Source organism: Chiloscyllium plagiosum, unplaced genomic scaffold, assembly GCF_037043375.1.
Source record: "Chiloscyllium plagiosum isolate Xiang-an unplaced genomic scaffold, Cpla_swu_hap1 HiC_scaffold_41, whole genome shotgun sequence".
NCBI classification, from domain to species: Eukaryota; Metazoa; Chordata; class Chondrichthyes; order Orectolobiformes; family Hemiscylliidae; genus Chiloscyllium; species Chiloscyllium plagiosum.
In genome coordinates this window covers 35,094,984-35,120,280 of record NW_028270179.1, presented here as the reverse complement: position 1 = coordinate 35,120,280, position 25,297 = coordinate 35,094,984, and the positions used below count along the sequence as shown (strand labels likewise).

General features: G+C 44.8%; 1 pseudogene across 1 annotated transcript; it reads left to right on the top strand.

Moving 5' to 3' along the window:
- The first annotated feature begins 14,910 nt into the window (after positions 1–14,910).
- Positions 14,911–18,264, top strand: LOC122544461 (uncharacterized; annotated as a pseudogene). The gene is made up of 2 exons (XR_015754027.1): positions 14,911–15,081; positions 16,566–18,264. The product of XR_015754027.1 is annotated as an uncharacterized LOC122544461 (transcript).
- The last annotated feature ends 7,033 nt before the right edge of the window (positions 18,265–25,297 follow it).

Below are 25,297 nucleotides of genomic sequence, written 5' to 3'. Positions count from 1 at the left end.
TTCACTATCCTATCTAATTGCGACTCCACTTTCAAGGAGCTATGAACCTGCACTCCAAGGTCTCTTTGCTCAGCAACACTCCTTAGGACCTTACCATTAAGTGTATAAGTCCTGCTAAGATTTGCTTTCCCAAAATGCAGCACCTCACATTTATCTGAACATTTCCTCCTCTTAAATATGGACACTTTTCAAGGTGTCACCATGTATTTCCCTACATTCTATATCTTCCTCGTCTTTTTTACATAGTAAATACTGATGCGAAATACTCATTCTCCTGTGGCTTCACACAAAGGCCGCCTGTCTGATCTTTGAGGGGTCCTATTCTCTCCCTAGTTATCCTTTTGTCCTTAATGTATTTTTAAAAACCCTTTGGATTCTCCTTAATTCTATTTGCCAAAGCTATCTCATGTCCCTGTTTTGCCCTCCTGATTTCCCTCTTAAGTATACTCCTACTGCCTTTATATTCTTCTAAGGATTCACTTGATCAATCCTGTCTATATGCTTCCTTCTTTTTTGTAAACAAATCCTCAATTTCTTTAGTCATCCAGCATTCCCTATACCTACCAGCCTTTCCTTTCACCCTAACAGGAATATACTTTCTTTGGATTCTTGTTATCTCATTTCTGCAGACTTCCTATTTTCCAGCTGTCCCTTTACCTGCGAAAACTGCCCCCAATTAGCTTTTGAAAGTTCTTGCCTAACACCATCAAAATTAGCTTTCCTTCCATTTAGAACTTCAACTTTTAGATCTAGTCTATCCTTTTCCATCACTATTTTAAAACTAATACAATTATGGCTGCTGGCTCCAAAGTGCTCCCCCACTGACATCTCAGTCATTTGACCTGCCTTATTTCCCAAGAGCAGGTCAAGTTTTGCACCTTCTCTGGTAGGTACATGCAGAAAATTTTACCGTCACACACTTACTAAATTTCTCTCCATCTAAACCCTTAACACTATGACAATCCCAGTCTATGTTTGGAAAGTTAAAATCCTCTACCATAAAAAAACCTATTATTCTTACATATAACTGAGATTTCCTTACAAATTTGTTTCTTAATTTCCCTCTGACTATTTGGGGGTCTATGATCATACCTTTCTTATTTCTCAGTTCAACCCAAATAACTTCCCTAGATGTATTTCCAGGAAAAACCTCTCTCGGCACAGTTGTAATGCTATCCCTTATCAAAAACACCACGCCCCCTCCTCTCTTTCCTCCTTTTTGTCCTTCCTGAAGCATTTGTATCCCAGAACATGAAGCTGCCAGTCCTGTCCATCCCTGAGCCAGATTTCTGTTACATTTAGTGATTGAGCGATAGATAGGGAGAGAGAGTGAGCCTGGGAAGGGGAGAGAGGGGAAGAGAGAGAGAGAGAGAGAGACGGAAGGAGGTTGAGATCATAGACTGGTGTATGTTGCTCCTGCTTGTTTGTTGTATTCTCAGCTGCTGACCCTCCGTGTGTGAGTCTGAGAGGAATGAGCTGTATGATGTGACTGTCACGGATTGGGGGTGTGGCTGCAGATTACAGCTTGCTGGCACCCCCTCCCTCATTGGGGCTGGCATATCCTTGTCAATGAGGCATGGGTATAAACACAGCCCACACGCTTGCAATCTGGTCCAGCTCACCGCGGGTCACGAAAAGGCAGCAAGGGTGTTTGGAAGTTTCAGGTCCCTGTCAGAGCAACACTGGCATCGTTGTTAATTGCAGGATGGAGAGAGAGAAAGAGAGACTGAAAGACAGCTGTTGACAAGGAAAGAGAGAGAGTGTGAGAGATAGAAATAGTGAGTGAGGGACACTTCATGATTGAGACAGACAGGGGAAAGAGAGACAAAAAGAGTGTTATGGACCAGACCAGACCCCCTTAAAACATTTCAAGAAAATGGAACAGACTCTAACGTTGTTAGGTGTTTTAAGGAGGCGTAGGGTGGCTATTCCAGGAGTAATGCAGTTGGCCCAACCGCTTAGTTTTAATATTTTTTGCTCGATGACTGAATGAAACACAAACAAACGAGAAGAGAATACAGATCAATGGAACCGAAAACCTGACAGATTACCTGACCTTAATGATGCTGTTCCAAATGCTTGCAAAAATTCTGCGTTTGGGGCGGCACGGTGGCTCAATGGTTAGCACTGCTGCCTCACATCGCCAGGGACCCGGGTTCAATTCCCACCGCAGGTGACTGTCAGTGTGGAGTTTGCCCATTCTCCCTGTGCCTGCATGGGTTTCCTCCCACAGTCCAATGATGTGCAGGTGAGGTGAATTGGCCATGCTAAATTGCCCACAGTGTTAGGGGCATTAGTCAGAGGTGAACGTAGGGGAATGGGTCTGGGTGGGTTGCTCTTTGGAGGGCCAGTGTGGACTTGTTGGGCCGAAGGGCCTGTTTCCACACTGTAGGGAATCTAATCTAATCTAAACACCCCTTGGCAAGAAAAAAAGTAAAATCGAGCCCAGGGTCTTACAAGAGAGAGGGAGGATCAGCATGGACCTGCTTCTTTGGGTCCAGCAGCTTCAAAACTGACTGCCTGCTGAAATCAAACCAAACCAGAGAGAAGCTGAGCTGGAAGAACTGGCCACTCCCCTTTCTGTGTGCAAGTGTGCTTTTTTAAAACTTAAAAATTTTCTTAAAGTAGACATTTTTGAACCCTTGCCCTTAAGACCTCCTTACAAAAAAAAAGCGAGGACCACATAGTCTTGTTCAAGCAGAAGCATCATTACAAGTGGAAGAGTGACTCAGCGCTTGAGACAGTCAGGAAAAAGAGAGAGAGAGAGAGAGAGGGAGAAAGAGAGCAAGACACAGAAAGAGAGAGATTTCTTTCCTGGGGGTATTGTTGCCTTTCAGACATTTGTTAGGAGAAAGTGAGGACTGCAGATGCTGGAGATCAGAGCTGAAAATGTGTTGCTGGAAAAGCGCAGCAGGTCAAGCAGCATCCAAGGAACAGGAGAATCGACGTTTCAGGCATGAGCCCTTCTTCAGGAATGAGCTAAGATAAAAGATAGGGAGGAGGGACTTGGGGGAGGGGCGTTGGAAATGCGATAGGTGGAAGGAGGTTAAGGTGAGGGTGATAGGCTGGAGTGGGGGTGGGGGCAGAGAGGTCAGGAAGAAGATTACAGGTTAGGAAGGTGGTGCTGAGTTCGAGGGTTGGAGCTGAGACAATGTGGGGGGAGGGGAAATGAGGAAACTGGAGAAATCTGAGTTCATCCCTTGTGGTTGGAGGGTTCCTAGGCAGAAGATGAGGCACTCTTCCTCCAGCCGTCGTGTTGCTATGGTCTGGCGATGGAGGAGTCCTAGGACCTGCATGACCTTGGTGGAGTGGGAGGGGGAGTTGAAGTGTTGAGCCACGGGGTGGTTGGGTTGGTTGGTCCGGGTGTCCCAAAGGTGTTCTCTGAAACGTTCCGCAAGTCGGCGGCCTATCTCCCCAATATAGAGGAGGCCACATCAGGTGCAGCAGATGCAATAAATGATGTGTGTGGAGGTGCAGTGGAATTTGTGGTGGATATGGAAGGATCCCTTAGGACCTTGGAGGGAAGTAAGGGGGGAGGTGTGGGCGCAAGTTTTTCATTTCTTGTGGTTGCAGGGGAAGGTGCCGGGAGTGGAGGTTGGGTTGGTGGGGGGTGTGGACATGACGAGGGAGTCACGGAGGGAGTGGTCTTTTCGGAGCGCTGATAGGGTAGGGGGGGAAATATATCCCTGGTGATGGGGTCTGTTTGGAGGTGGCGGAAATGATGATGGATGATATGATGTGTATGGAGGTTGGTGGGGTGGTAGGTGAGGACCAGTGGGGTTCTGTCCTGGTGGCGATTGAAGGGGCGGGGCTCAAGGGCGGAGAAGCGGGAAGTGGAGGAGATGCGGTGTAGAGCATCGTCGATCACGTCTGGGGGGAAATTGCGGTCTTTGAAGAAGGAGGCCATCTGGGTTGTTCGGTATTGGAACTAGTCCTCCTGGGAGCAGATGCGGCGGAGGTGAAGGAATTGGGAATATGGGATGGCGTTTTTACAGCGGGCAGGGTGGGAGGAGGTGTAGTCTAGGTAGCTGTGGGAGTCGGTAGGTTTATAGTACATTTGTTGCCATACGCCCCATGTGCCTGGATAGGTGCAGCCTTAGCAACATTAGCACGGCAGAAATTCACCAAAGATCCTCAGACAGCAACTTCTAAACCCATGACCTTTGAAATCTGGAAGGATAAAGACAGCAGATGCATGGGAATATCACCCCCTGTAAATTCCGCTCCAAGTCATTTGTCATTTGCAATCCTGACTTGGACATATATGTGTGCATGTGTGTGTATAATATATAATAGACAGACAGACAGACAGACAGACAGACAGACACACACAGATAGATACACAGACAGATAGATAGATAGAAATTGCCATTCCTTCTCTGTGGCTGGGTGAACGTGTTGGAACCCAATCCCCCCCAAAGGTATTTTGGGTGCACTGCAGCAGTTCAAGAAAACAGCTCATCCCACCTTCTCAAGGGCAATTGGGAATTCATCACAGATACCTACCAAACCCACAATCCCCATATCGCATGAGACAATAAAAATGAGGCTACGAGGTATCAGATTTAGAAGACTGATGAGGAGGAGTTATTCATTCAGGTGGTGGTCAAACGATGGAGGAAGTCTCATTCCTGATGTAGGGTTTGTGCTCCTTGGATGCTGCTTGACCTGCTGGGCTTTTCCAGCACCACACTCTCAGTTGTGAAAATTTACAGCCCAGGAACAGGCCCTTCAGCCTTCCAAGCCTGAGCCAATCCAACTGTACTGTATAAAACTGTTGGTCAATTCCTAAGCATCTGTATCGCTCGGCTCCCCACCTACTCATGCATCTGTCCAATCATGAATCTACCGTGCCTGCCTCTACCACCTCTGCTGGCAATGCGTTCCAAACGCCCACCACCCACGATGGAATCCATTTCCCTAGAGTGTGGTGGATGACAGGACATTGAATAAATTAAAGGATGATAGAGACAGATTTTTAATCAGTAACTGGTTGAAGAGTAGAGTTGAGGCCTAGATGAGATCAGCCATGGTGGTAAGAGATGTCAAAGCAAGGGGTTGAATTCCCCAGTCTTGCTGCTGAATCTTGCATTCTGATGCTATTACTTAAGTGAGATTCTTCAGCAGTAGCATTAGAGAGTACCATTGAGAAGAGAGACAGAAAGAGAGATGAAGATGCCTTTCCTAAATTTGCAATGATTAATCCTGGTTTTCCCAATTGGAATCATAGAATCCCTATAGTGTAGAAACAGCCCTTCAGTCTAACAAGTCCACACCGACCCTCCAAGGAGAAACCCACCCAGACCCATTCCCCAACCCATTACTCTATCATGTCTAATACACCTAACCCTGCTGGAGGGCTTTTGCCCGAAATGCCGATTTTCCTGCTCCTCCGATGCTGCCTGACCTGGTGTGCTTTTCCAACACCACTCTAATCTAGACTAATGCACCTAGCCTACACACCCCTGAATACTGTGGGACAATTTAGCACGGCCAATCCACTCTAAGCTGCACATCTTCAGATTGTGGGAGGACCCGGAGCACCCGGAGGAAACTCATGCGGACATAGGGGGAGAACATGCAAATTCTACACAGGCAGTCGCACTGAACGTGGAATCAAACATGGATCCCTGGCACCATGAGGCATCAAATGCAAAATCACAGAACCACCGTGCTGCCTCTGAGCCACCGTGGGGTTGAGGGGATGGTGGTACAGTCTAGCACAAAACAAAAAAAAAGCCCACTGACTCTCCCACTGCACCCAGTGTCAGAACAGGCAGGAGGTTCAGTCCTGGGGGTGACCCACAACAGCGTCACCAGCAGAATCCGACTGTTGGGAGCGCTGGTGCCCCACGCTGGTGCCCCATCAAGTTGCAGGATGACACAAAGCTCTGCCCGAACTCGGAGCAGGAAACTGAAATCCAGCAGCGAAGAGCTGCTTGAATTTGTGAGCAGTGGTCTGTTTGAGCGACGACCTGGGGACATATAGGTGTTCAAAAAGGCATGATGAATTCTCTCCAGGCGTACACATGAGCCTGTGTACTGGACGTAAAGCACAAACGCCCTCATCTCCAATTGATTAAATTTAAGAAAAAAAAAATTACAGAGAGAATAGGACCCCTCAAGACCAAAGTAGACATGTATGTGTTGAACTACAGGAGATGTGCGAGGTTCTCAAACAATATCTGGGGCGGCATGCTGACTCAGTAGTTAGCACTGCTGCCTCACAGTGCCAGGGACACGGGTTTGATTCCAACCTCGGGTGACTGTGTGGAGTTTGCACATTCTCCCTGTGTTTCCTCTGAGTGCTCCAGTTTTTCTCCCACAATCCAAAATGTGCACTTTAGGGTAAATTGACCATGATAAATTGCCCCATAGTGTCAATGGCAAATATAGAATAGGGGAGTGGGTCTGGGCAGGTTACTTTTCAGAGAGTCAGTGTGAACTTGTTGGGCCGAAGGACCTGTTTCCATAATGAAGGGAATCTAAGCTAATTTAGCTTCTCTGGCTTTATCGAGCAGAAAGACATGTAGATTCGGGAATTTAGTGATCATAACGTGAGGACAGTTCACAACAGTGTAGAGGAGGTGTTTCATGTATTAGAATTTATGAACATGAGTAATCTCCTTGTCCTGACCAGATATATCCAAGAACACTGCCAGAGGCTAGGGAAGCAATTGTGGGGGCTCTGGCTCATACTTTCGCATCACCTTTAGCTACAGGTGAAGTCCTAGAAGACTGGGCGGGAGCGAATGCTGTGGCCTTATTCAAGAAAGGTTGCAAAGAAAAATCTGGGAACTGTTGACCAGTGAGCCTAAACTATGTGCTAGGTAAGTTACTTGAGAAGATTCTAAGAGATAAGATATGCATATATTTGGAAAGAAAAGGTTTGATTAGGAATAGTCAGCATAGCTTTGTGCGTGGGAAACCATGGCTTACAAATTTGTGAGAGTTCTTTGATGAAGGTTGACGAGCGCAGGGTGGTAGGCGTAGTTGATATGGATTTCAGTAACGCCTTTGATAAGGTTTCATATGGTAGGCTGCTCTCGAAGGTTAGATCACATGCAATCCGGGGAAGCTGGCAAATTGAATACACATTCGGCTTGATGGTAGGAAGCAAAGGGTGATAGTGGAAGGATGCTTGTTGCATTGAAGGCCTGTGACTTGTGGTCTGCCTCAGGGATCGGGGTTGGGCCAGTTGTTATTTTTATCGATATCAATGACTTGGATGAGAATATAAAAGGCGTGGTTATTAAGTTTGCAGGTGACACTAAAATAGGCGTTATCATGGACAGTGAGGAAGGTTCTCAGAAATTGCAGGTGGGCCTTAATCAGCTGAGGAAGTGGGCAGAGAAATGGGAAATGGATTTTAATATAGATACGTGTCAGGTCTTGCATTTTGAAAAGTCAAATCAAGGTAGGAGTTTCATGGTGAACAGTAGGGCCTCAAGGAGTGGTAGAGATGGACTTTGGAGTTCAGGTGCACGTTTGTCTGCAAGAGGAGTCGCAGGTAAGCAGGGTAGTGAAGGTGGCTTTTGGTACACTGGCCCTCCTCAGTCAGGGTATTGAGTGTAGAAGTCGGGAAGTTATGTTGCAGCTGTACAGGATGTTGGTGAGGCGACACGTGGAGTATTGTGTTCAGTGTTGGTGACCTTGCAATGGGAAGAATGCTATTAAACTGGAAAGAGCACGGAATAAATTTACCAAGATGTTGCCAGGACTCAAAGGTCTGAGTTATAGGGAGAGGCTGGGCAAACTAGCTTATTTTTCTTTACAGCATAGGAGGCTCAGAGGAGATGTTACTGACGCATATAAGTACAAGAGAGTCATGGATAGGGTGAATGAACTCAGCCTTTTCCCCAGGGCTGTGGATCGAGGACTAGAGGGCATTGGTTTAAGCTTAGAGGGAACTTGAGAATCAACACTTTTACACAGAGTGTATTATGCATATCGAATGAGCTGCCAGCGGAAGCAGTTGAGGTGGGTACAAAGGCTTATGCCTGTAACGCCGACTCTCCTGCTCCGCGGATGCTGCCTGACCTGTTGTACTTTTTCAGCACCCCACTTTTCGAATCTGTTATTGTGTGTATAAACCATCAAGCCCTTGATTAGATTCCAATCTGTGACTCTCTCCTGTGTACATGTTCTTCTTTCCAAAAACATACATTCCCCTCGATTGAAATCTAGTCTGCACCTTACACCCAAGTATCTGTTACTCTGCATATAAATTAGCTCGAAACCCTTGATTTCATTACAGTCTATAACTCACATCCTGCTACGTCTTATGGTAAACATAAACCCGCTGAGACCATCAATTATACTCCAGTCTCTAAGTTACTATAAGCTAAATGGCCCAATATTAAACAGGGAGCAGCCACGGTGAAAGTAGCGCACAGTCTTAGAGTTATCGAGTCCGACAGCATGGAGTCAGGTCCTTTACCCCAAGTTGGTCTTAGCCGGCAAAATGTCCATCAACGCTAACCCAGTTTCCCTGTACTTGGCACATATTCTTCTAAACCTTTCCTATCCGTGTATTTGTCCAAATGACTTTTAAATGTTGTTAATGTAATCACCTAAAATACATTTGCTGGCAGCTCATTCCACATGCATGCCACCCTCTGTGCAAAAGAAAGTTGCCTCTCAGGTTTCCTTTGATCCTTTCCCCTCTAAACTTAAACTGATTAGATTAAATTAATCTAATCAAATCAGTTTAAGCTTAGAGGGGAAAGGATCAAAGGAAACCTGAGAGGCAACTTTTTTTTACACAGAGGGTGGCATGCATGTGGAATGAGCTGCCAGCAAATGTATTTTAGGTGATTACATTACCACCTAATGGCCACTAGCCCTCGAATTCCTAACCCTGGGAAAAAGACTAACTGTGCTCACCCTATCCATTCCTCCATGATCTTAAAGAGTTCTATAGGATCCCACTTCGATCTCCTATACTCTAAAGAATAAAGTTTTGGTTTGTCCAAACTGTCCCTATTACTTGAGCCTTGAGTCCTGGCAACATCTTTGTAAGTTTATTCTGCGCTCTTTCCAGTTTAATAACATTCTTCCCAAAGCAAGGTGACCAAAACCGAACACAATACTCCATGTACGGCCTCACCAACATCCTGTCTAACTGCAACAAAACTTCCCAACTTCTTTACTCAATGCCCTGACTGATGAAGGCCAGTGCACCAAAAACCGCCTTCACTATCCTGCCTCCCTGTGACTCCACTTGCAGAGAACCATTCACCTGAACTCTAGGATGCCTCTGTTCCACTACCTTCCTGAAGGCCGTACCATTCACATAAAACTCCGACCTTGATTTGACTTTCCAAAATGTAAGACCTCACACTTATCTATATTAAACCTCCATTTCCGTTCCCCAGCTAATCAAGGTTCGGCTGTAATTTCTGATAACCTTCCTCACTGTCCACGATAACTCCTTTTTTAGTGTCATCTCTAAACTTACAAATCATGCCGCTTACATTTTCATCGAAATCATTGACATAGATAACAAACAGCAATGGGCCCAGTACCTACTTCGAAGGCACTCCAGTAGTCACAAGCTTCTCGTCTGACACGCATCCTTCCACTGTTACCCTCTGCTTACTACAATCAAGCTAATTGTGTATTCAATTTGCACTTCCTTCTGGATTCCATGCGATCTAAGCTGTCAGAGTCGCCGACCATGTAGAACCATCGCAACGGCCTTATTGAAATCCACATAGATTACGTCTACTGCACTGCCCTGGTCAACTGCCTTTGTCACTTTCATCAAAGTACTCTAATGGATTTGTAAGGCATGATATCTCGCGCACAAAACCAAGCTGACTTTAGAAATGCATGGATAACTTTCTCTGAGAAACTTCTCAAGTAACTTACCTCACACAGAGGTGAGGCTCACTTGAACACACTTCTCAGATTTTTCTTTGCAACCCTTCTTGAATAAGCGCACAACATTCGTGACCCCGTAGTCTTACAGGCCCTCACCCGTGGCTAATAATGATGCACAAATATGAGCCAAGGCCCCCACAATTTCCTCCCTAGCAGTGTTTGTGGATGTATCTGGTCAGGACAAGGAGATTTCACCACATTTATACATTCTAATTCATGCAACACTCCTTTACTGTGAGATGGACTTCGCTCAAGACATGACAACTACATTCCCAAAGTTCCCAAGTCTTTATGTCTTTTTACACGGTAAACACAGAGGAGAAATATGAGTTGAGAACCTCGCCCATCCCCTGCGGTTCTACACACACATGCCCACTTTGGTCCTTGAGGTGTCCACTTCTTTCTCAAGTTACTTTTTTCCTCCGTGAATATATTTCAAGGACCTCCTTGGATTCACCTCAATCTTCTCAGCCAAGGCTATCTCGTGCCTCCTTTTCGCCCTCCTGATTCTCTTTTTCAATAAACTCCTGTATCCTTTACATAACTCCAGGGAACTCTTGATCCCAACAACCTGTACCTGAGCCATACCTCCTTTTTCTGCTGGTTAAGGCCTTGTTACCTTTTGTCATCTAGGGTTTCCTATTCCTGTCGAATTTGCCTTTTACCCTCACAGGAACATATAGACTTTGAATGCTAACTACCTCACTTTTAAAGGCCTCTCAATTGTCAGAAGTCCCTTTGCCTGCAAAACAAACTACTCCAATCTCCCCCTGCAAACTCCTGTCTAATTTCATCAAAATTTCATTGGCCCCAAATTAGACTATGAACTTGTGGACCAGTTTTTTTTCCTTCTCCATAACTATTTTAAAATTAATAGAACTATGATCACTGGTACCAAAGTGCTCCCCCTACTTTTACGTCAGTTACCTCTCCTGCATTATTTCCAAAGAATAGATCGGGTTTTGCCACTTCCAGGGTAGGACTCTCTATATACTGCTTGAGGAAACTTTCCTGAACAGACTTAACAAATTCCATCTCAGCTAAGCCATAGCAGCCCCAGTCCATGTTAAGAAAATTAAAATCCCCTACTATGACAACCATATTGTTCCAGCAAGTCTGCCCAATCTCCCTGTATATTTGTTCCTCTAATTCCCATTGACTCTTTGGGGCCTATAGTAAAACATCAATAACGTCACCATCCCCTTCTTGTTTCTTAGCTCCTCCCATAAAGTCTCACTTATTTAGTCTCTGATTACCAATGTGATCCTTGCCTTAATCAAAAATGCAACTCCTCTTCCATTCTTTCTACCTGCACTGTCGCAACTGAAGCACCTGTACACTGATATATTGAACTGCCTGTCCTGTCCTGACCTTCGCCATGTTTCTGTAATCTAATATCCCAGTGTACCTATCCACGCCTTGAGTTCATCGACCTGACATATCAGGCCTTTGCATTAGAAATACATACAATTAAATCCAACAGACTTTCCTTACTCCCTTCTGTGTTCCAGCCTGAACTGTCCCTTCACTTTTCTATTACTGTATCTCCTTCCAACCTCGCACTTGCCTCCCTGTTGTTAAGGATCCCACCCCTTGCCAATCTAGTTTAAACCTTCCCTTTAACCCCACAGTTTAATTACTACTGCTTCCTGTTTTCCAAAGGAATCAGACTCTGGAATTCCGTCATTTTCATGGCGTGCAACAGGTCAAAACGTTACAATTTTCCCTAGGGCTGTTAGGAACAGAGGATATCGTGTGGCCAGCCTGTGAGTCCCACTTCCTATGAAAGCATGAGTAAAAAAAAACACAATTTCTTTGCATTTCCATTCACTCACTATTTCTTTAGACTAAGTCAATGTGATTAATCTCCAAGGACACATAGTTCCCTCAGTACCTCAGACTTATAGAGTCATAAAGACGTACAGCACACCAACAGGCCCTTCGGTACAACTGACAAGATATCCGAAATAAGCCTAGTCCCATTTTCCAGCATTACGCCAATATCCCTCTAAGACCATCCTATTCATATTGGCATCGAGATACCTTGTATTTGTTGTAATTGTACTAGTGTCTACCACTTCGTCTGGCAGCTCATTCCATACACGCATCACCCTCTGCATGAAAACATTGCTGCTTACGTCACTTTTGAATCTGTCTCCTCACATCTTAAACCTATGACCTGTAATTTTGGAGTATCCTAACCTGAGGCAAAGACCTTGCCTGTTTATCCTTTTCATGCCCATCATGATTTTCTAAACCTCTAAAATGTCACCCCTCAATCTCCGACACTTCAGGGAAAATAGCCCCAGGCTGTCGCATTCAGCCTCTCCCTATAGCTGAAACCCTCTGATCAGTGTAGATTTTTTCCGAACTCTTTCAAGTTTCACGACATCTTTCCTATAGCAGGGAGACCAGAATTGCAGGCAGTATTACAATAGTACCTAACCAATATCCTGTACAACCCCAACATGATCTCCCAACCTCTATACTGAATACTGACTTCTTCAATACCCTGTAGACCTGCGATTCCACTTCCAAGTAAGTAAGAAGCTGCACTCCAAGGTATCCTTTTTATTGATTAGATGGCTTACGGTGAGGAAACAGGCCCTTTGGCCCAACTTGTCTGCACCGACCCTCCGAAGAGCAACCCACCCAGTCCCATTCCCCTACAGTTAGCCCTTCACCTAACACTATGGGCAATTTAGCCTGGCCAATTCAGCTACCCTGCACATTTTTGGGCTGTGGGTGGAAACCGGAGCAACCGGAGAATGTGCAAATTCCACACAGGTAGTTGCCCGAGGCGGGAATTGAAACCGGTTCTGGCTCTGTAAGGCAGCAGTGCTAACAACTGTGCCGCCATGCCACCTAGCACAGCCTTGTACAGCAACACTCCCCAGGATCCTACTATCAAGTTTCTAAGTCCTGTCCTGCCATTCCAAAATGCAGCACCTCACATTTATCAAAATTAAACACCATCTGCCACTGCTCGGACCATTGGCCCAATTGATCAAGATCTCACCATGCTCTGAGGTAATCTTCTTCACTGTCCGGTTCACCTTCAATTTTGGTGTCATCTGCAAACTCACGAAACATACCTCCTCTTTTCACACCCAAATCATTTATATAAATTACATAAAGCAGTGGAACCACCGTCAATTCTTGTAGTATGCCACTGGTCACACGCCTCCAGTCTGAAAAGCAACCCTCCACCACAACCTTCGAACCAGATCTGTATCAAATTGGCTAGTTCTCTTTGTACTTCATGTGATCTAACCTTGCTAACTGGTCTACCATGAGCAACCTTACTGAAGTCCATATAGATCATGTCCACCGCGCTGCCCTCAGCAAACCTCTCTGTAACTTCTTCAAAAAAGCTAAATTAAGTTAGTAAGGAAAGATTTCCATGCACAAACCTTTGTTGACTATCCACAATCTGTCCTTGCCTTTCCAAATACATGTAAAGCATGTTCCCCAGGATTTCCTCCAACAACCTGCCCACCACTGATGTCAGAGACATAAAAAAACCCTGCAGATGCTGGAATCCAAGGTAGAGAAGCAGTTGGCTAGAAGTAGGCAAGGCGGCACGGTGGGCAGCACGGTGGCACAGTGGTTAGCACTGCTGCCTCACAGCGCCAAGAGACCCGGGTTCAATTCCCGCCTCAGGCGACTCTCTGTGTGGAGTTTGCACATTCTCCCCGTGTCTGCATTGGTTTTCTCCGGGTGCTCCGGTTTCCTCCCACAGTCAAAAAATGTGCAGGTTAGGTGAATTGGCCATGTCAGTGTTAGGTGAAGAGGTAAATGTAGGAGTATGGGTCTGGGTGGTATACGCTTTGGCGGTGTGGACTTGTTGGGCCAAAGGGCCTGTTTCCATACTGTAAGTAATCTAATCTAATCTAAAGGCAGCAACAGGAGGTGCAGAAGTGAATGTTTCGGGAAGAAGGGCTACACCCAAAATCTCTACGTTCTGATGCTGCCTGGCTTGCTGTGTTCTTCCGGCCTCCTGCTTGTCCACCACTGATGTCAGAGTCCCTGGTCTATAGTTCCCTGACTTTTCCTTCCCATCTTTCTTAAATAGTGGCCACCATGTTAGCCAATTCCAGTTGTCTGACATCTCACCTGTAACTATTGATGTGACAAATCTCTCAGCAAAGGGCTCTGCAATCGTTTCCCTAACTCTCCTTGCAGCATCTCCCCATTTAAATTAAAGCTTTTTTTTATTTCTGCTGAGAAACACCACACTTTACAATTTTTTATGCATTGGAAAATATTTTATTCTCTCACTTATGATTTCCTGCATCGCTGATTTTGAATACACCTCACATCGTCTTCATAAATTACAACAGAATCTTGGGTTTTGTTTCACCTCATGTTTTGCCCTTTTTCCAGCCGGGCATCTAAATCTTTAGTAAATATCGAAAGAACTGCGGATGATGTAAATCAGAAACAAAAAGAAAAATGGCTGGAAAAGCTCAGCAGGTCTGGCAGTATCTGTACAGACAGATCAGAGTCAACATTTCAGTTCGAGCGACCTTTCCTCAGAACACGAATGTTCAGTCTGATGTCTGTCCATAGATGCTGCCCAACACGTTAAACTTTTTCCAGCAATTTCTGTTTTTATATCAGAATCTTTAAGCCTGAATTTAACAAGTTCTTTTGTTAAGAACGCGGGACTTTAACAAGCAAATGAAATGACTCGTTGTTTGAGGGTATTCTGGTGCAGCATATCGAATTTGCATCCTTTTCTCGCAAAGTTGTAAATTAGGCTCCCACTGTGACATGGTAGCGAGTGGGACCACAATGCATTGCGCTATTGAAACCACTCTATTGGCCGCATCTTGTGGGGCTGGGTGGGTTTGGGGGAGGGGATGGGAGATGGCGCACGTGGTGCGAATGACCGTGCGCCATCAATTGAAGGACCTCACTGTTGGCCAATGGAAACTCGGAGGACCGGAAGCCAGCTCGTCCTCCAGCCAATCGGCGGTCCCCTATTGTCTGAATGCGGATGTTAGCCACTGTGTTCTGAAGCTGTTCATTCCTGCCCGGAGAAGTTGCTGCTACTCCTCATCTCTGTCTGAATGAAGATTGAGCTTCACCCAAACTGAAACATCATGCTCTGCCCATCATGCGTGATCATTCCACTACTTTTCAGTCCTTTTCTCATTCGGGGTTAAATTGTTGACTTGCAAGAATTGAACGGTAAGGAAGTGAATCCAGGGAAAGGTGGGCCCAGGTCTTCCACTCTGTAAAAGAAGGTGACGTCGTTTACTGTGCTGAGGAAGGGTCACTCGACCCGAACCGTAAACTCTTGATTTCTCTCCACTGATGTTGGCAGACCTGCTGAGTTTGTCCAGCCATTTGCATTTTTGTTTGTGACATCTTTTACTCACTCAGCTCGGCACCCTTAGTTGGAGACAGTGAGATCTGCAGATGCTGGAGAACAGAGTTGAGAGTGTGTGTTGCTGGAAAAGCACACCAGGTCAGGCAGCATCCTAGGAGCAGGAAAATCGAAAGAGCCCTTCATCAGGAATTGCCCGAAACGTCGATTTTCCTGCTTCTCAGATGCTGCCTGACCGAATGTGCTTTTCCAGCAACACACTCTCAACTCGACACACTTGTTTTTCTGGCTAACAGAATGATGTCTTTTTTTTATTATTCATAATTAAAAGGGGTGATTTCCAGCGAAGAGCTGACATGTGATGAGGCATTAAATTAATATGTGATTGAGCTGTGCCCAGTGTTGTTATTGTGTACATATTTGATATTATCACACTGTTATAACATTCACGTGTTGTTTCCACTCTTGTATGAGGGTCTTACCGCGAAATGTAACATTTCAGTTTTGGATTCATTAAGGCATAGGGCTCATTTTGGCAATTTGAAGCTGTGCCAACTCTTGAACAATCCAGTCACTCTCAGTCTTTCTCTGTATCTCTGATATACAGCAAGTTTATTTCCCTCAACTGCCCATTTGGTTTTGAATCAACTGTTTGACACATGCTTAATGCTTCCTCATATATGAAAATTTTCAGGATGTCTCCAATTGATGCCAAAGTAATATTCTCTCTTACATCTCCTTGTGTCTTTCATTAGATTGTGGTCCAGTTAATCTGAATAGTTTTGGTCGAGTAATAGAGGTTTACAAAATTATGAGGGGCATGGATAGAATAAATAGACAGTCTTTTCCCTGGGGTGGGGAGTCCAGAACTCGAGGGCATAGGTTAAGGGTGAGAGGGGAAAGATTTAAAAGAGATGTAAGGGGCAACATTTTCACACAGAGGGTGGTACATGTATGGAATGAGCTGTAAGAGGAAGTGGTGGAGGCTGGTACAGTTAGAACGTTTAAAAGACATCTGGATGGAGACATGAATAGGAAGGGTTTACAGGGATATGGGCCGATTGCTGGCAGGTGGAACTAGTTTAGGTTTGGGAAATCTGGTCGGCATGGACTGGTTAGACCGAAGGGTCTGTTTTCGTGCTGTACATCTCTATGGCTCTAATATATCCTGAAGAACAAGCATTCAGCAATGCAGCATAAAATAAGCTGTTTGGCACATTGAATCTGCACCAATTGTGAATAGAAATCTATCAATTAGCATGAATTAGCAATATTTTTATAATATTTTCTTTTGAATTTTTATCTTGCACTGAGATATTTATGACTTCTAAAAATGCTTTTGCAGGATAGAAGAAGGGAAGGATTTGAAGAAAGAAATCTAAAACTAACGAGGATCTGAACGTCATGGACCTTTCACTGCGGAGGGAGAAATGTTTCTCTGTTCTGTCTGCTTCCAAGGTTTTAAAAGTCAATTTGACTGGTAAAGCATTGTGATGCACATGCATACCTGATTGCGAATATTTCAGCATACCGACAGTGAAAAAAGCATTAACCAGCAAAACAGCCTGCAAAAATGATTGCACAATTCACAGCAGAGAGAGACTATTCATATGTTTTGGGTGTGGACAAGGTTTCAACTGATTATTAAAACTGGAGAGGGAATGAGAAAAGTCTCTCCATGAATAAATCCTGGAAATGTGGGCACTGTAGAAAGGGATTCCATTACCCATCTGCATTTGAGATTCATGAGCACAGACATACTGGGGAGAGACCGTTCATCTGTTTTCTGTGTGAGAAAGGATTCAGTGCTATCTCTAATCTGCTGACAGTGCAGCAAGTTCATGCTGTGGGCAGGCCATTCATGTCTGACTGTAGGAAGGGACTTGCTGATATATCTACCCAACTGACACACAAGCTTATTCACACGTGGAAAAAGGTATTCCCCTGCTTGGATTGTGCGAAGGGATTCACCAATTCAGCAAACCTATTGAGACACAAGCAAGTTCACACTAGGGAGAGACCGTATACTTGCTGTGAGTGTGGGAAAGGATTTGCTCAGTCGTCTGGCTTGGTTATTCACCAACGTATTCACACTGGGGAGAGGCCATTCTCCTGCTCTCAGTGTGGGAAGGGATTCACTGATTCGCACACCCTGTTGCAACATGAACGAGTTCACACCGGGGAGAGGCCTTTTGTCTGTTCTCAGTGCGGGAGGGGATTCACGCAGTTATCCAACCTGCAAGCTCACCAGCGGGTTCACACTGGAGAGAGGCCATTCACCTGTTCTCAGTGCGGGAAGGGATTTACACAGTCATCCCACGTGCAGGTACACCAGCGAGTTCACACTGGGGAGAGGCCATTCACCTGTTCTCAGTGTGGGAAGGGATTCACATGTTCATCCCATCTGCAAGCACACCAACGAGTCCACACCAGGGAGAAGCCATTCATTTGCTCTCTGTGTGGGAAGGGATTCTCTCACTTATCCAACCTGCAAACACACCAGCAGGTTCACACTGGGGAGAGGCCATATGCCTGCTCTCAGTGTGGGAAGGAATTTACTCGATTATCCAACCTGCAGAGACACCAGCGAGTTCACACCGGGGAGAGGCCATTCACCTGCTCTCAGTGTGGGAAGGGATTCTCTCACTTATCCAACCTGCAAGCACACCAGCGAGTTCACACTGGGGAGAGGCCATTCACCTGCTTTCAGTGCGGGAAGGGATTCACTCAATTATCCAACCTGAAGAGACACCAGCGCGTTCACACTGGAGAGAGGCCTTTCACCTGCTCTCGGTGTGCAAAGGGATTCACTCGATTGTCCAGCCTGCAGGAACACCAGCGAGTTCACAAATGACTGCAGGAGTCTGTTCTGCTGTTAGTGCTGCTGCTTACCATGTTCAGGAGTAAACCATGTTCATTCTGTCAGTGGGTGAAGTGGGAGGCTCAAAAGGTTTCTTTCTGCTTGATTGGCCATCTCACCACTTTGCTACCAGTGCGGATGCTTCAAATTCTATATAAATCCTTAAATGAAAGCAATGTTTCAAAGCCAGGTCTTCAGTTTGCATTTCATTTTCTCCAATAGCATGCCATATTGGCATGCAGATGGTCATGTTCAGTAATTGTTTTGTTTAATTGATGTGGGTGCTTCTCAAAGAAGGTACTTGTGAATTTGTAAAGTTGGCAGCTCATTTGGAATTGCTGAGGGGAAATGAAACCAGAAGGCTTGCTGAGCTTGGAGCTGGAGGAAGAAATCTTCAGTGAGACTGAGCGAAAAGCAGTAAGTCTTACGATGGCAGGAAGCTGTCATGTGAATGAGGGGCAGGAAGGCCATTCAGCCCTTTGAAACTGCCTCACCAAATGATAAGATTGTGATTGATCGAATTGTCATCTCCACTCCATGTTCCTGTCTGAACCCTCGAAGCTGTGTCCCCAGGCTGGTCCAAAGGATGGTGCAGAAGATGGAACTGAGTCAGTAAAACTCATATGTTCTCACTGTCATTGGGTGGGACAGTTAGAGCAACACGCTGATTATCAAGGTGTAAATCAGTGTTGATAAAAGCGGCTGGTGTTTCTCCAGGGAATGTAACACCGAGGAGGGAAGCTTCTGAGAAACCCATCCTTTCTAATGCGTTTACCACGAGTGAAAATATATGTCAGGGATTCTGAAGCATTTATATTTTCGGGAAAGTGACTCCAAGAATGCCAAATAAAGCCTTTTGTTCTGTGTTGCTGGCTCAGCTAAACCTTATTGGGAATATCTTTGGACATTTTCCAGAAGTTTTATTCATTAATACAGGTTATTGTGGAGAATGTATGCGAGTGGTACTTGTCAGAGCATAACCAGAACAATGTGGATAATTTTGGACCCCTGATCAAAGGAAAGGTACATTGGCATTGGAGGCTAGAGTGCGTTCATTAGTCTGATACCAGCTATGGAGGGACTATAGAGAGGAAATGATAAATAGGTTGGGACTATACACTTTGGCACTTAGGAGAATGATACATGACCTTTTGTGGAACACGCATGATTATTAGGGGATTTGACAGAGTAGCTGCAGAAAAGTTGTTTTCCCTCGTGGAGTGTCTTGGAGCACGGTGTAATCTAAGAATATTTGGTCACTTATTTATGACAGACATGAGGAAGGATTTCTTCTCGAGGCTATTGAGTCTGGAATTCTTCCCCACTGAGCCTGTTGAGGTTGGATTATGAAGTATATGGAAGGCTGCAATAGACAGATTTTTATTGAGGAAGGCGATCAGTGGTCACAGGAAAAAGGGGATTGAGGATGATCAGATCAACAGTGACCCCATTAAATTACTGAACAGATCTGATGGGTGGAATGGTGTGCTCATTTGTTTATTGTCTCTTGTTAAGAGTGAATCGAAACTGCACTCTTATTGTTGGTTTTGGGTCTATGTTACTCATGTATCATATGGATTCAACTCAGGGAAATGATTTCACAGACAGTTTACTGTTTTCACAATCTTGGATGGGGAGCCACAGTTCAGAAGTTACTCATAGAATCATGGAGATGTACAGCAGGGAAACAGACCCTTCAATCCAATTCGTCCATGCTGACTGGTTATCCTAAATTAATCTCGTCCCATTTTCCATCACTTGGCACATATCCCTGTAAACCCTTCCTATTCATGTACCCATCCAGATGCCTTTTAAGTCTTGTAATTGTACTAGCCTCCACTGCTTCTCTGGCAGCTCATTCCATACACAAACCACTTTCTGTGTGAAAACGTTGCTCTTCAGATCCCTTTTAAATCTTTCCCCTCTCATCATAAATCTAAGTCCTCCAGTCCTGGACTCCCCCAACCCAGGGGAAAAACTTTGTCTATTTACCCAATCCATGGCCCTCAGAATTTTATACACCTCTATATGGTCACGCCTCAGACTCCAACGCTCCACAGAAGACAGCCCCAGCTTATTCAGCCTTCTTCACTTTCTACTACACCTCCAATTTTGGTGCCATCTGCAAATGTACTCCTGAGAGTGAGAGCACCTCACCATTTGGAATCCAGCTGAACATGGAACTGATTGAAACAAAGGAAAAGTAAAGAATTTACGCCAGTAATGGACAGCTCAGAATCTGTCGAACTACCTGCAGAATAGCGAGTTTTGAGAAGACTGGTAGCTCAGGTTGAGATTCCGGATGTAAGTTTGCTCGCTGAGCGAGAAGGTTCGTTTTCTTGAAAGGAAACCTTCCAGCTCAGTGAGCAAACTTACATCCATTCCCTGCTGAATCTCAAGCGTCATATTTTCAACAGAATAAACAAAGGCATTTGCAGCTATGTATGAATAACATCAATCTTGAAGTCTGCATGCCAGTGCTAAGACAATGCAGAGTACAACAGATAAATTTCCTCGAATCCCTGCAGTGTGGGAAAAGGCCATGTTATATGGGTGGCATGGAGGGCTTAGTGGTTAGCCCTGCTGCCTCACAGCACCAAGGTTCCAGGTTCAATTCCAGCCTCGGGTGACTGTCTGTGTGCACATTGTCCTCGTGTCTGCGTGGGTTTCGTCTGGGTGCTCCGGATTCCTCCATCAGTCCAATGATGTGCAGGTCAGGTGAATTTGCCATGCTAAATTGCCCATAGTGTTAGGTGAAGGGGTAAATATAGGGGAATGGGTCTGGGTGTGTTGCTCTTCGGAGGGTTGGTGTGGACTTGTTGGGCCGAAGGGCCTGTTTCCACACTGTAAGTAATCTAACCTAATCATATTACACTTCAAATTACCGCTTCACAAATGAGTATTTTAAACCTCAGCATGATAAGGAAGAGTCAACATGTTAGAAAGAAAACTAAAAATCCAAATTGAGGAAACTGTTGACATGACCGAGTTAAACAGTATTTTCTTCTGAATGGGAATCAGGCAAAAAAATTGAAAGATTACAATTTTTCTTAAAAAAAAGATGAGAAATCAAATCATCCCCTGAGTATAAAAATGTATCAGATTATTATCATCAATGAAGATTGTAGCCAGGTTTGACAGGGTTCCAGGTCTTTTGACAGACAAACTGCTTTTATCTAATCAGCTCTGACAACACAGAGAATAGAACAATTCGAGAGCGAAAGAGCCCTGACAATCTTAGCAATCAGAATGAGAAACTGGGCAGAAATCGATTTAAATTCCAGTGGGCTCTGGCATACTTTAGGCTGGTCCCTGAAGAAAGTGAATGAAGCTTCAAGATTTCATGAAATAAGGGAAATCTTGTTCTGTAAAAGTGGCATTGAATTCAAGGCATTACACTGATATTTACGATTCTGGTATTAGGATGCTTCTTGGTTTAATTTTTCATTTGCACAATAAAGTTTGTTTTTGTTTAACATTGTAAAAGGCGGTGCCTTTCATTTTTGAACTACTTACTGAATGTTTTAATTTATCCATTATCATTGTTTGGAGATGTCGGACTAGGGTGTACAAAGTTTATCATTGATTATCCAGACAAAGACTAAAGATTTTTGTTCCCTGGGAGCAAAGGTGAGCAAAGTCAGTCGGTGGGAATCTCCACAGACTGTGAGGCAGCACCAACTTCAGAAAGTGATGAGCAGATCAAACACATATTCAAATTATAAAGGTGCACAGTGTGATGTATTTGTTTTAGTTTGACACAGGGAGCATGTCAGAACAAAGATTTCTGAAATGTTTACAAAGCCAGTATTGGGTGCCTACCTCCAATTGTCCCTGAAAACTGAAATTACATCAGTCAGCTCCTTGACACTCCGCACTCTGTGAGTCTCTGTGTCTTCTTTGTGATCACTGGAACCCGCCCCTCCTGCAGAATAACTATATTCCCCCCGCCCCCGTTAAATTGATATTCTTGCAAATTGTCTCAATGAATGCAAGCTGTGAGAGGATAAGGGGTTAGTTGGTAAGAGAGAAAGCAACAGTTCAATAGTTGAGTCCAGACTACCCCTGTCTGTCCCTTTCCTCCTTCCTCACCTGTCATGCTGTTGCACACAGGCCCCAAACTTGAAACATATACAGAGATTGCTCACTCTCTTGTAGATTGCAGATAGTATAGGGGATGATGGGGAAGTGGGTGCGGGGGATCAGTCCCTGTTCCTGTTGTGAATGATGGGATTTCCAGAATTTATTTCAATTGGGTTGTCAGATGAACGTGGATAGGGAGTGATCAAACAGTCTGTCTGGTGCATTGACACACACCACTTTAGACGAGAGGTGGATCTGGGATTGTTCCAGCCTTCCCCTGTTTGGAAACATGTTGGTGCCCATCTTCCCGCCTCTGCCACCGGCCTTTATGGGATCTAGCTGTGCGCAGATTTGATGCAGCCTTTTTCTGAGGCAGACCGGGATAACCAGAGAAATTGAGGATTTGGTTAAGAGAAAAGAAGGAAGTATATATCAGGTATAGACAGGAGAGATCGAGAGAAACATTGGAAGAGTATAAAGGCAGTAGGGGTATACTTAAGAAGGAAATCAGAAGGGTGAAAAGCGGATATGAGATAGCTTTGGCATATAGGGTTAAGGAGAATCGAAAGGTTTTTTACAAATACATTAAGAGCAAAAAAGTAACTAAGGAGAGAATACGGCCCCCTCAAAGATCAGCAAAGCAAATATATGCAGCCTACGCATAAAGCCCCAGGAAATGAGCGAGATACTAAACAAATATTTTGCATCAGTGTTCACTGTGGAGAAGGACATGGAAGATCTAGAATGTCGGGAAATCGATGGTGCCATCTTGAAAAATGTCCATATTACAGAGGAGGAAGTGCTGGATGCCGTAAAACGCATAAAAATGGATAAATCCCCAGGACCTGATCAGGCGTATCCTAGAACACTGTGGGAATCTAGGGAAGTGATTGCTTGTCCTCTTATTGAGATGTTTGTATCATCAATAGTCACTGGTGAGGTGCTGCAAGACTGGAAGTTGGTTAACGTGGTGCCACTATTTAAGAAAAGTGGTAAAGAAAGGCCAGGGAACTTTAGACTGGTGATCCTGACGTCGGTGGTGGGCAAGTTGTTGGAAGGAATCCTGAGCGACAGGCATTTGGAAAGGCAACTGGCTAAGGATAGTCAGCATGGCTTTGTGTGTGGGAAATCATGTCTCACGAACTTGATTGAGCTTTTTGAAGAAGTAACAAAGAGGATTAATGAAGGAAGAACGGTAGATGTGATCTATATGGACTTTAGTAAGGCGTTCAACAAGGTTACCCAGGGAGACTGGTTTGCAAGATTAGATCTCATGGAATACAGGGAGAATTAGCCATTTGGATACAGATCTGGCTCAAAGGTAGAAGGCAGACAGTGGTGGTGGAAGGTTGCTTTTCAGACTGGAGGCCTGTGACGAGTGGAGTGCCACAAGATTCGGTACTGGGTCCACTACTTTTTGTCATTTATATAAATGTGAACATAAGCATGTTCAGTTCATAAGTTTGCATATATCACCAAAATTGGAGGTGTAGCGGAATAATGTTTCCTGAGAGTACAAAGGGATCTTCATCAGATGGACCAATGTGCTGAGGGGTGGCAGATGGAGTTTAATTTAGATAAATGTGAGGTGCTGCATTTTGGAAAAGCAAATCAGAGCAGGACCTATACACTTAATAGTAATAGTAATAGTAACACTGAACAAAGAGACCATGGAGTACAGGTTCATAGATCATTAAAAGTAGAGTAGTAGGTATATAGGATAGTGAAGAAAGCGTTGGTATGCTTTCCTTTATTGGTCAGAGTATCAGAGTTGCGAAGTCATATTGTGGGTGTGCTGGACATTGGTTATGTCACTTTTGGAATATTGCATGCAATTCTGCTCTCTTTCCTATCGGAAGAATGTTGTGAAATTTGAAAGGGTTCAGAAAAAGATTTACAAGGATGTTGCGAGGGTTGGACCAAGTTACAAATCACACAACACCAGGTTACATTCCAACAGGTTTATTTGGAAGCACTGGCTTTTGGAGCACAGCTCCATCAGGTGATTGTGGAGTAGAAGATCGGAGGACACAGAATTTATAGCAAAATGTTACAGTGTGATGTAACTGAAATTATATATTGAAAAGGACCCGGATTTTTTGTTAAGTCTCTCATCTTTTAGAATGGGCATGTTGGTTCCAATTCTTTCAGAGGCAAATTCCTGAACTTCCCTGAAGTTGCATTCTCAAGTGAACTTTAACCATAGGTGTCATGTTGGCCTACGTAATGCGTTGAAGGTGGGAGTTGCCCTGTGAGTGGCTGCCACAATGTTCAGACTGATTCTAATCTAAAAAAGGGATTTACAGAATCTTACTTGGATTTGAGCAGTTTTCGGGCAAAATAGAAGGTAATTCTGCAAGGACAAATTGACACCACAAACTTATGTGTGTGTTTGCGCGCACGTGCATGTGGGTGTGTGTATGCGGGGGAGGGGGAGGGTATGAATGCCTGTGAGAGATTGCGTGTATGTGTATGTGTGTCAGTGTGAGTATAAAGGGGTGTAAATCTGTGAGAGCGTGCTTGTGTGAGTTTGGGAGTGCACGTGTGACTGTATGAGAGGGAACCTGTGTGTGAAAAAGGGTCTGCTTGATTGTATTGGTCAGTAGGAGCGTGTGTGTGTGTCTGTAGGAGTGTCTGTGTGTGTCCACTTGTGAGTGTGTGGTGTGTGTGTGTGTATGTGTGTGGGGTGCAGTGGGGTCACCTGTTGGGTGACATAAACCGGTTGAAGCCATCTTCATTGGTACCGAACTTGGTTATCAGCCTCTGCTCAGCCACTTTCCATTGTTGTCTGTCCCGACGTCCGCCTTGGAGGATGATGACCCCAAGGTCCGAGATCGAATGTCCCGGACCAACTGGGAGGGAACACTTCTGTCTGTTGATTGTTGTGTGGTGTCCACTCATCCGTTGCTGTAGCCTCTGTTCAGTCTTACCAACGTACCATGCCTCAGGGCATCTTTGCCTGCAGCATATGAGATAGACAATTTTGGCCGAGTCACACGAGTACCTGCCACGTGCATGATGGGAGGTGTCCCCATGTGTAATGTTGGTATCCATGTCGAAACTCTGACACGTTGTGCAGCGTTTACCATGACAAGGTTGCATGGTGTTGCCCTGAAAGCCAGGCAGTTTGCTGT